The 13,307-nt window shown below is 39.7% G+C and overlaps 1 protein-coding gene across 7 annotated transcripts in view; it reads right to left on the bottom strand.

Moving 5' to 3' along the window:
* The window catches only part of ATP9B (ATPase phospholipid transporting 9B (putative)), a 668,517-nt gene that overhangs the window by 457,514 nt on the left and 197,696 nt on the right, over nt 1-13,307 (bottom strand). The gene's annotated exons all lie outside the window — the stretch shown is intronic.

The raw sequence follows: 13,307 nt of genomic DNA, 5'->3' as shown, positions 1-13,307 counted from the left end.
GTACAGTATATATAATCAGAAGTGAATGGGGACTAGATGATGTTTTCCACATTTCAACTTGAAAACTTACCTCCAACATCACTGTTTAAAAAATTAAATAACAGAAAGAGGACCCCACCATGATGAAAACTGGTGCATGTGGTTCAGCAATTTTGGCAATTTGTTTTAAGCATTTTAACAGAATATAATATCCATCGAGCTAGCCTCATCTGTGTGACTGATAATGCAGCTAATATGAAAGCAGAATTTTAAGAAGAGGCTGATGGATTGCAGAGGTCATAATCTCAATCTCGTACTCTCTCATGGACTCCAGCCATCAAAAACTGAAGTTGATCTGAATGACCTTCCCCAGTAAGGTACGTGAGTTTATATCATTGTGCAAGGAAGTGCTTACACTCACTGAATGAACAAAAGTCAACTGTTCATTAAAGAAAACACTCAAGCAGTGCACATCAACTCAATGGAACAGCATTCTACTGACATTCAAGTTTATTTAAATTTTGTTATCCCGTCTTTTCAAAATTTCAAAGCGGCTTATATTCATAACACATTTGAGTAGGGTATAAACAATTAAGACAAAATAACAAAATGACATCAAATATTAAAATAACATCAAATCTGTGGCAGAGAGTATGAAGGAGCTGCGTGCAATTGCCACTAAACCGGATGCAACCAAATTGTATGTCATTGATGACTCCTTGCTGGCAGAGTTATTATGGATTGAAACCATTTGACAGGGCTACAAAAGGACTCTTGACAGATACTAAGCCTTCACTATATCTTGTGGGCCCAACAAAATATTAGTTGAAATAGCATCCGACAAGGGCAAGATCAGGCAGCCATGTAATAGCATCCTTAAAGAAATCTTATAGACTACCAGGATTGCTATTTTACAGTTACAAAGACACACTTGGCAATAACACTGCTGGATTCAAAGGCTGAAGGGTTGTTTAAATCTGATCACAGTCAAAGGGTAGAACAGTGCCATAAAAAGACTATGAACACAGCAGATCAAGTTGTCAAATCGCTGAACTGCCAACAAAATGTCCAAAATAAGAAGGATCAGAGGCAGATTTTTTTTTTTGGGGGGGGGGAGAGACTTATTCAGGAGCTAGGAAACAGATTCAGTGGTTGACAAATGCATATTGAGCTTGGATAACGAATTCTGACTCTTACTATCTACTGGTAACAGAGAACCCAGTGGCGTGGGGGGGGGGTGGCAGACCACCCCAGATGCCATCTTGATGGGAGCGTTGGTGCCTCTCTGCCCCCCCTCCCCCCCCACACACACACCACGCTCGCTCTCTCCCTTCCCCCCATTACATCTTTAAATCTTTGCTAGCACAAGCAACTTCTTCAGCCTGCTGCTCAGGCTGGCCTGGCTCCCCTCTGAAATCACTTCATGGTCATGGGGCCAGGAAGTGACATCAGAGGGAAAGCCATGCAGGTGCAAGCAGCAGGCCGGAGAAGCTGCTTGCACTGGCAAAGATTTAAAGAGGTACTGGGGGGAAGGGAGGGTGTGAGTGTGTGTGTGGAGCGGGAAAGGAATGGGGGGAGGGGGGTTTCCACTCCAGGCGCCTCCTACTCTCGCTATGCCACTGAAAGGACCCATTTGTGGCTGGAAACTAACATGTGTTGCTAGGTCTCTGCTTAGAACTCCTGCCAACACTTCACCAGAATGTTCTCTTTCAGCTGCAGGATGAACAATTAAGAATAAAGAACAGACCAAAGTTCTGGCTCTATAAATGGTTTAATCATTTTTATATAGTTTGAACATTTGTTTTTTTTTCACACTCAGTGTTAATAAGAATATATTTTATTTGCATATTTAAAAAAAGTTATGTCTATTGCGTTGTGTTAAATTTGAACAAGTTTATAGGACACATTTTATGTTGTTTGAATTTACAAAATCGTTTAAATGTGGGAAAGAAAACTGTGGGAATAGTGAGGGAACAGTAGCAACATGATGGGGATGGTGCAGGTATAGAAAAGAATTGACTGGAGATGGTCAGGTGACGGTAGCAATATGATGGGGACCAGATTACCGTATTTTTTGCTCCATCAGATGTACTTTTTCCGCCCCAAAAAATGGGTGAAAAAGTGGGTGCATCTTATTGAGCGAATACAATTATTTTAGCACATCCCCCCACCCCCACTACCTTTTTTTAAATGCCAGTGGTCCAGCGCAGTCTTGCCATGAGCTTTCCGTGTTCCTGCTGGATGACTGCCTCCTTTGTTGCTGCAGAGTGGCGAATAAGGCAGGAGCGCAAGCTTTTCACTTCCTGCCTGGTCCCGCGCCGATCCGTAAATGGCTGATGTCAGTTCTCGTGAATCGCCAGAACTGACAGCAGTCATTCATGGAGCAGCACAGGATCAGGCAGGAAGCGAAAAGCTCTCATTCCTGCCTTATTTGCCGCATTGCAGCAACAAAGGAGGCAGCCATCCAGCAGGAGAGCGGAAAGCTCCTGGTGAGACCGCGCTGGACCACCAGCATTTTTAAAAAGAAACAGGGGGCTGGGGGCTGCCTACCACCAGACGCACCTATGTGTAGAGGAGGAAAAACCAAGAAAAAAAAATTCTGAACCCAATTTTTTTTTTCTTGGTTCTTCCTCCTCTACACGTAGGTGCGTCTTATGGTCAGGTGCTTCTTGTTAGACCGAAAAATACGGTAATGTCTAGTGAAAAAATACAATGTCACAAACTTAGAGGAACTCAATTACTCAACAATCCACAAACCCCCTAAACAACATGCAATCCTGTCTACCCCAAAGGTTGCTTTTTCCTGCTTGCTCCCAGATTAAAGTTTATTTTAGAAGGAGAAAAAAAGCCTCAGACTCAAATCTGTTGCTGACACTTTTGCATACGAATATGTTATTTAAATATAGAGATACCTCATCAGCATATAAAACCTCCTCATACCAAACCTCTCCAATTCTGTGCAATTTTCCAATTTTACATATATAGACAAATAATTTTAATGTCTTTAAATATTTATAAATATAAACTAATGTGCACATTTACCCCCTCTTCTATGAAACTGCGCTAGCAGTTTCTAGCACAGAGATCTGCGCTGGATGGCCTGCGCTGCTCCCGACGCTCAGAGTTCCTATGAGCGTCAGGAGTAGCACAGGCCATTCAGCTCAGATCTCTGCGCTAGAAACTGCTAGCGCAGTTTCATAGAAGAGGGGGTAAATGTTCAAATTCTATACTTAGCTGAAGTCCACGTAGACTATAGTCCTAAGGGCAATTAGCCCAAGCCAAGACCGAAAATCTTCTTATTTGTACAAAGTGTTCAAGCTGATAATCTTCCGTGGTAACTATGGTCAATAATCTTCTTTATGGTCAATGGTCAATAATTTGCAAGCTGTTGTAGTAAATGCAAAAGAAACCCGAAGTCGACGGTGGCCAGCCAGTGTTTCACTGAAGCTGCGTCAGGGCATAAAGGCTTCCAAAGCATGTCAAACTTCACTTTCGGCACTTTCCCTCCATGTTCACTGGCTTTTTCCTCCTTCTAAAACAAACTTTAATCTGAGAGCAAGCACAAAAAAGCAACCTATGGAGTAGACAGGATTGCATGTTGTTTAGGGGGGCCAGATTATGTCCCCATGCACATTTCTAGTGGCAATAAAAGTAATTTTGGAACTGGCTGCATAACTACATGTGGCCAGTATACATGTAAATCTAATCTAATCTAATCTAAACCTTAAGTTTATATACCGCATCATCTCCATGAGTATGGAGCTCGACACGGTTTACAAGAACTTAAATAGTAGGTAGAGAAGAAGAAAAAGATTTACATGAACTTATGTGTAGAAGGGAGGAGAAAAAGGGGGGGAGGATAGAGTTACAATTTGATGAAAAGCCAAGTTTTCAGTTGTTTGCAGAATAATTGAAGGGAGCCCAGGTTCTGCAACAGGGATGGTGAGGTCGTTCCAAAGACCTGTGATTTTGAAGAGAAGGGATTTTTCCAGTTTGCCTGTATAGTGGATGCCGCGTAGAGAGGGGAAGGCTAGTTTATACCTTTGGGCAGTTCTGGAGGAGTCGGGACTGGAGGAGTTGAAAGATAGTGGGATAAGGGGAGGGAGGATGCCGTGAATGATCTTAAAAGCCAGGCAGGAACATTTGAAATGGATTCTGGAGATTATTGGGAGCCAGTGAAGTTTGGCAAGGAGTGGGGAGGCATGGTCAGATTTGCGTTTTGAGAAGATCAGTTTGGCTGCAGTAAATAGTAGCAGTTTTCAAAACTGAACATACACATATACTTTGCTTCTAAAATAATTACATATCTGGGTATTTAGCATCAGCAGGAATATATGTGCGTGCTCCTGACAGATTTACATGTATACTTAGCATTTTGCATAGCATGTATATACATCCTAAACTCTATCCCAGAAATGCTCACTTAAAAATATATTTTATACATGGAATTGCTGCCAAAGTATACATTTATTAGTGTATCTGGTGCTTACAGTATTTTAGAAATAGCTCTTTTCACATGTAAAACTAGCTTTACATTTGGAAAGTCCTTTTAAAATTACTTCCTACTGTATATGTGATAGAGCAAAGTGCCCAACATCAACTACAATAGCGCTGAATTTGCTATTTATAATTTCTTATGCTGTTTATCTTTTCTTAAATGCATAATCAGTAATGCTAATGCCATAGGGGAGTTCAGCTCTCCACCCAAGTAAATTAACTCGTTGTGGTGTTGTTCTTTTTTATTTATTTATTTATTTATAGTTTTACAAATTGTTAAACAACAGTGTGATAGAAATAAACATTTAAGAAGAAACATAACATAAATTATAAGTCAAAAATTCCACAGATTAAACTAAGTTCATAGTCCACAAATTAGGGAGAGAGAATCCTACACCTCCAAGGGAAGTTGGTTTTTCAAGAAATGTTCATTCAAATTAAATTAGGAGATCAAATAGTTGGATTAAATTAAATTAACATCCTGGTTAATAGAAAAGGCATGGAGGGAATTGGAGCTTAACCAGCTGCCTTACCCTCAAGAAAAAATTTCAACTGATCAGGTTCATAAAATATATATCTATTATTTTGGTAGGTAATACAGCATTTACAGGGAAAACGTAACTTGAAAGTTGCTCCTATACTCAAAATTGACTGACGATAAGTTAAAAATTTATTTCGTCTATCTTGAGTCCATTTTGATACATCAGGAAAAATTGAGACTTTTGAACCATGAAATTCTGAATTGTCAGTTTTGTAGAATAGACGAAGAACTGCTTCCTTATCTTGTTGAAAAACAAAGGTTACCAATAAAGTTGCTCTTCCCATAATTTCTTCTTGTTGAGATGTTTCCAGGATAGCTGTGAGGTCTAAATCTCCTGCTACAGTTCCTTTTCCGTTATCCTCTTTAGGAATATTTAAATAATATGATTTATGTAACGGTGGTAAATTGTTTTCAGGAAATTTAAGTACTAGTCTCAAGAAAGAATGAAACAGTTCTCTTGCCAATTGGAATTTGGAAATAGGAAAATTTAAAAGTCTAAGGTTCAGACTCCTGTTAGCATTTTCCAAATTTTCCAATTTTCTAACAAGTAAATTTTTATCCTTCAGTTGTAAATTAATTGAAGCTTTCACTTCAGTCACAGATTTTTCCAATTTGTCTATTCTATCGGATTGTTTTAGAAGTTTCTCATCAAAAGTCTTAAACTGTATGTTAGTACTCTGGGCTGAAGTGACGAATTGAGAGCATACCTTATACAGTAATTCCAAGCCACTCCAAATAGCCTCCATGTCTATAACATCAGGTCTTATCAAAGGAGGAAGCAAAGTTGTACCTGGAATCACTCCACTGGATTCCACTTTCTCCTTCTCTGTAGCATTACAGGATACTGTTCCTCCACCTTCCACTGTCGGCTGCAGACGAGCCGACAAGCTGTGCATCTCATCCGGGGTCAGAGGGGAAATCGGCAGCACCTCCGGAGGAAACAACTCCGGGGCTTCCTGTGCTGCCAACAACGTTCCCAACACTGTCTCGGGGCGAGGAGGAACTCCAGGTCCCATCGGGCTGAGCGAAGTCTCGCCCTCCAATATCGAGGTCTGCCCCCCTCGGTCAGCGGACATGCCCGCTCCAACTGGGACGGCAAAGCTGGTAATCGCCGTCTACATCGACGGCGAAGAGGCAGAGAAAGCCGGAAGAACGCCCCTCTGTCTTCCCCTGCACTTCGGCATTGTAGGAACAGGAAAAAGGCAAGTAATAGATAATTTGCCAATTGTGCAGGAGCCTCTCGCCGACGCGACTTACTCCGTCGCCATCTTGGATCTTTTGTGGTGTTGTTCTTCATAATTCCCGGTATAGCATTATTTCACAATTAACTTTGCGTATATAACTTTTTTCTTAATTTATATTCAATAAGTTTTTTTAAAAAACTTAGCTTTTTAGCAGATTAGTCCTCTTTCCAATGCGTTTCACATGACTTTACTCATATTTTATCAAATTTTACTGAGAAGAAGATTGAATTAAGGGAATAGAGCAAAGTAAACATTAGTTATAACATCCACTACAATCTGTAGCACAGATCAACTGTCTACTTTCTATCATAATTTTCTTACAAGAGGCAAGTCCGGGTTCTCTTTATTCTGTCAAGGGCTATTCTTATCCATCAATTTCATTTAGAATTACAGTATATAAAAGATCAATGCAGTTCAAGACCAAAGTGACTACTGTGAACAGTTGACTGCCCACATATTCATTTAATAGAACTCACAATATGACATGTTATCGGCCAGCTGCATTTCCTCTCCACTTCACAAGTTAATTTCATCAATAACATCTCATAGCTTGTTTCCCTTTTAATCCAGTAAAAAAATTTCTGATTCATACCATCAACTCTCAATGGTGATCACTACCACCAAAATGAAACATTACATAGACCTCTCATTCAAATTAATTATTAAGCAGTGTTTTTAATTAATGTAACATTGAACAGAACCAGCTCACTAACCCCAACAGCAGTGCTGTGTACTGGATATGATTAACAAGCCTAGATATGAAATTGTGTGTTGCATGGGACTAGGGATAATGAACAAATGATATTAAGTAATCCACATCTGGAGAGAGTCTCAATGATTATACAGCAGCAACAATTGCTGGACAGATTTAAGGCACACTTATACTAGGCTCAAAAGGAAACTACGATCTGTTTCTTGGCTAAGAAATGTAACTGCAAAAACTAGACTAGAAATACAGAGGAAGTTAAAAATGGAAACAGCTCCAAATGAAAGATCATGGTGGTATATATATATATATATATATATATATATATATATATATATATATATATATATATATATATACCAGTAGAGCCTGATTTGTATCTGCCAAGCATGTCAACAAAGTAGGGGCCTTCCCTTTTGCCTTACCTAAACCCCAGGAACTGAAAGGGGGAATTAACTAAATTAGAGTATGTTAACCAATAAGCTCTTTCTAATTGCTTTTGATCCAGAAGTAGATTGCAAAGAATAAAAATAAACCCAAACAAACCAGAAAACTATGGGTGATTTGCTTGCAGCCCTGGATAATGGGCTGGAGAAGAAACAGCCTAGAACTGATTAGTGCACTGATGCAATCAGAAAGGTAAGGTCATAGAAGACCTGCTGGTTATTTTGTGCTTCAACAGAGGAAGGGCAGTTTAAATGATATTCCTAATACCTTCTGTTCATGAAGAGGCTGGAGAACAATAGAAGAATTAAGAAAAATATGGCAGATAAAGGCCAAATGGTCTATCCACTCTGCCTATCTGCTGAAACCATTACCTCACCCTCTCTCTCTCTAAGAGATCCCATGTGCCTAACCCATGCTTTCTTGAATTCAGACACAGTCTTTCTCCACTACTTCTTCCAGGAGACTGTTCCACATATCTACCATCCTTTCTGTAAAAAAGTACCATATTTTTTGCTCCATAAGATGCACTTTTTGGGTGTGTTTTATGGAGCGACTACACCTTCCCCCTCCCCCTGGTACCTTTTGAAAGTTGTGGTGATCCAGCACACTCTCCTGCTGGACAGCTGGCTTTGATAGCAGAGCGGCACGACGCAGGAGCACAACCTTTGCACTTCCTGCCTGGTCCCATGCCGCTCAGGGAGGGAGATGGGCCAACAAGGGGAAGAGATATCCAGATCACAGGGCCCCCTGGAGTTTTGGGACCCAAGGCAGCTGCCCTGTTTGCCCTCACATAACACCAGCCCTGTTGGGGTTACACTTAATTTTCCTGGTTGACCTGGAAGTCCCTCTGTTTTTATGACAAGGTCAGTACATTTAAACTGAAAACTAAACCAACATTCCTCCTGCAAATGGCAGGAAATTGACTCAGGACAAAAAAATAATTAAACATACCTTATCTTGCAAAAACAGTAGCCAATAAAATTTTTACAAAGGTAAACACTGACAGCAATTAAAACCAATGCCATATAATCCGTAGTAAAACTGAATTATTAAATCTGTCTGCCCATATCCTATTACTGAATAGTTTTAATGGTAATCAAACTAATATCAACTGGTGTATTGTTACAAAGAGTGTGTGTCAACTCTTGATGAATTAATTGATGGGTTATTGCAAAGCCAGGAAAGAATATCTGTCATAAACTGTTATAAACTGCCTAGTAATACTAGCAGCCTGATTGATATGGCTCAGGTCTGGTGTACTGAAAGAGATGGAATGCTAGTCTGTAGCAAACAAAAGAAAAATAGACTGACTTTGGACATCTACTGCCAGATCATTTACCATTTACCTAATATTTAAATCATTTATGACTCAGATGACTATGTACATGAAAATTTTAAACACATGACAAGATGGATAGCAACCATGACATGATATACTCAAGATTATAGTTTAATTTACTGGAGCCAATAAACAGAAGAACTGTAATATATCCCAAACATTTAAGCAATAGTGACAACACTTGGAGCACAACTGAAAAACATATTGGCATTTATAAGAGATTGATGTAAATTAGTTCTAAAGCATTAATTTCTCTTAATACCACTGGACGAACTGTGCACACTGAAGAGATATTTGATCCAAATTAGGAAACTGATGAAGCAATTGATTAATTGGAATTTAAGCCATCAGTCACATGGAATCCATCAACAATTTCATTTACATTCCAAACAATCATATGATGGTCCAGTAGGATACCATGTAGTAATACACTGTCAATATGATAGCACTGAACTCATCACAATTCCTTACTGAAAAGCACACAAATGGTTTTAATCCAAGTCTGATTACATTGCATATATTTTGGGATTTCTATATTGATTTGGTATGTTTAAGGGATTTATACTCTTTTTTAAATATATTATGGAATCCTTCTGCATGCAAAGAAACTGAGTTGTTCTTTAAGACAATCACTGATGTGCCTAAAATGATAATAATGTTTTCTATCTCTTTATCAAGCAGCCACATGGGGTAAAGACCTAGAAAAACTAATTGCACACACAAACAACTATGAAGAATTCAGGAAACACCTAAAAACTTATCTATTCTTGAAATACCTAGGTAATGAACCGGAGCATCAACCCCCCTCGTAACATCATCACACACCTGTACTTATAAATTGTTAACCTCAACCCCTAATCACTAACCATGAACACTCTATTCAATTTTCGGAATATTTCTACTTCTGTGTAAGCAGCTTGGCACTTCCTGGCCTGCAGCACACATACTGTCGTAAACACTATTAATGTTATCAGATGCACACTGCTATACTCTTTAATTCGTTGCATGTACAGTTTCTCTTTATTGTATTTACAGTCTCTCGTTTTGTAAACCGCCTAGAAGTCGCAAGATTGCTGGCGGTATATAAGAATAAAGTTATTATTATTATTATTATTATGAAGATAATAATGTGATATGTAAACATACAGAAATTAAACATCTGATGTCACCACTTTTTAGTTGTTTTTTTTTAAATTTATGAATAAGTATCTTCCATATAACTATATAAAGCAAAGAAACTGAAAACAGAAAGAATGCAGAGCGTGCCTTTCTATCTATATAAAATTTAATAAATAAAACAAAACATACTGTCTTGGTAGTTAACACCCACAAAATAAAACACACACAGCAGTGGGGACAATAATTTACTTTATTTGTCTATTCACCAGTACTGTGTTACATATAAACAGTGACCCAGTTAATAAGTTAAGTCTACTATTCCGCTGATAATTTGAGAGCAGCTGAATTTTCCCAGCCCTTTTCTATGGCTAAATGCCAGCGCATAGGGATTTATTGTACTGACATTTTTTCCTTTTCTTTTTTTTTTTTTTTTAAAGAGCCATTTATGAGCTCAGCACTGCAACTGGCTTCATAAGAGCAGCTTTGAATGTCAGACCCATTGGTTCTTACATACCAGCCAGCATATCCACTGACACACCACAAGAAAATCCAATCATCAGTAAAGATCAGATCTCATCCAATATAGGGGTGAACAGAATTCTGAGTTTCTTTTACAAGAGTATTATTGGTACACGTGCCCAACAGCACATAATGTGCATAACCTAATGCAGGGTATTGAGGTAGACAATGTGCAAGAACATTATTAGCATGCACGTTTAGCAAATGGCCCCATTAGTCTATATCTGAAACAAGACCAATCTACCACTGAATAGATATTCATATTTTACCATGAACAGATTCCAACATTTAATAGTTGGAATCTGGTATCATATCCAACAATATAAAAAGCTTATTTTTTTAAAGCAATGCAATAAACACAAATCTCTTCTCCACATTATTAAAACCAAAGTATCATAAGTAACTTGTTTCCCAATTACGAATTTAATTCAATCTAGCATAGCATGTAAAAAAAAACTTTAAGGAACAGCACTACAAAAGGGTACAGTCGACTCCACCTAAGTGCATGTTGGTTAAGCGCAAGCTTCGGTTATCCGCAGCCTACCACCATGGTCCCGGGTTTTTTTACATTAAAGTCAATGGACCTAAACTCCGGATAATTGCAATTCTGATAAGCACACAATCCATTTATGCACACTGATGTTATAGGTCCCATCTCTATTCATTCACGTTAAGTTCACTCCAGTTAAAAGCAATCACATTCTTACTTGGATGAGCTACATGTTTCGGATCAGCAGTCTAGGCCTGGCCAGGTGTTCAAATTGTTGGAACTGCACCATGGCGTCGCATGGAGAAAAATCTTTGTCTTTGGCTGAACGTGACCAATATGCTGGTAAAAGTCATTGTCTTTGGCTGAATGTGTTGATGTCTTAAAGAGACTTGACCAACGGGAGAGTCAGGTCTCTATTGCAAAACATTACAGTGTTCATCTTAGCCAGATTTCTTGGATTCACAAAAAAAAGCAAGCCATATTGAAACACTGGCAAAACAACAGCTATCCTACCAGGAAACGAAAAAGAATTGGGAAGGCTGGAGACGTTGAATAGGCATTGCTGCAATGGTTTGCTGAAGCTAGAAGTCATCAACTGCCAATCAATGGGCCTCTGCTGATTGAAAAAGCAGCACAGCTATTCAAAGAACTGGGCATACACTTCAAAACAACAAATGGATGGCTAGAAAGGGGGAAAGTTCATAACAGCATAAAATTTAAGAAGCAGCATGGCAAAAAACAAGACGCAAAATGAGTTTGGTGCAGAAAGATGGGTCATGGAAGTGTTGCCATCAGTCATTGGTGGATATGAACCATGCAATGTTTTCAATGCCAATGAGACGGGCCTGAACTGGCGTGTCATCCCTGATGGAACATTGGCTTTCAAACGCAGCAAAACTGTTTGCTTCAAGGTATCAAATGAACAATTGACATTGCTGCTCAGTTGCAATATGGACGGTAGTGAAAAGCTCGAGCCACTGGTGATTAGGAAGAATCGAAAACATTAAACGCCTGCCCGTTGAATATGAAAGCAACAAAAACACATGGATGATGGCAACACTGTGGATTGAATGGTTGCAGAAGCTTGATAATCTGATGAGAAGGCGTAAGAGGCACGTTGTAATGCTGTGTGATAACTGTGCAGCACACAGCAATGATGTAAGACTAACCAACATCAAACTCGTGTTTCTGCCACCAAACACGACATCTTTAATCCAACCGATGGACCAGGGGATAATCGCCAACTTCAAACAGGTCACTCGTCTTAAGATATGTGATGGCAGTGATTGATGCAAGCACAGAATCCAGACCACGAGCTGCTGAGCTTGCGAGAAAAATGACGGTGCTCAACTCTCTTCACATGGTACAGGAGTCGAGTCTCAACATCAACGACTTCAAATTGCTATCGATGGGCGAGCTTCATTCACGCATCTGATGAGACAAATTAAGCTCACACTTCATCCACTGAACTCCCAGTTGGACTCTCGCCACAAGAGTTTGAGCTGTATGTCGCTATTGACAACGATGTGCCCGCATCATCTGACAGCACTAATTCCGATATCTGTACAGTCATAAAGGACACTGCAGACAACCAAGAGTCTGATGAGGATGGGGATACTGCTGCGGTCATCACGACTAATTAAATACCTGCAGAGATTGTTTCCTTCTTGGACGCACTGAAATCCCTACACACACTACGTTGTTATCTGGAGATTAATGGATGTCACGACTATGGACAGTTTTACAGCATCAGTAGTCAGATACACAGCCTGAATCGTGCAATCTGCGTGCAGAAAACAATAACTGATTATTTCAATAGAATGTTGGTTTAATAAAAGGTTTACAGTGTATTGCATTAGACAGAACAGTGCTGTTTCTAAAACTGAACCATGTTAAATTGTGTGTTTTTTGCTGGATAAAAGTTTTATTGCATTTGACTACAACATACTGTGATTTTTCATGACTAAAAAGTGGTACTCCGTTTAAGCGCACACTCTGTTAAGCGCATGTCGCAGTCCAGTCCAGAGGGCTTGCATTTAAGTGGAGTCGACTGTATATCAATGTGCCAACATAGAAGGACTGGTGTTAGACCTGCTAGGGCCCAGGGAATAAATGAAGGAAGCTTCCAATTCCTTTCCTCCCTGCCCCAATTTTCCCACCCACCAAATGTCCACTCACCCAGCATCTCTCCCTTCTTCCTCCTTCCTTCCCTCTCCCCACCCCTAGGACCACCACATGCCCTCCCATCCAGCAACCCTCCCTTTATTTAAAAATCAGCTGCTCCAGGGAGCCCCTGTGGACCGGGATGTCAATTCCTTCTCCTCATCCCGTTCCAAAGCCCTCCTCACCTTTTAAAATGCAAAGGGGTTCCTGGTGCGGAAGTGATTCTCTAGCAATGTTTCTGTGCTGCGGTCTGTCCAAACAGA

Source organism: Geotrypetes seraphini, chromosome 2, assembly GCF_902459505.1.
Source record: "Geotrypetes seraphini chromosome 2, aGeoSer1.1, whole genome shotgun sequence".
Taxonomy (NCBI): domain Eukaryota; kingdom Metazoa; phylum Chordata; class Amphibia; order Gymnophiona; family Dermophiidae; genus Geotrypetes; species Geotrypetes seraphini.
This window is presented reverse-complemented; position numbering and strand designations above follow the sequence as displayed.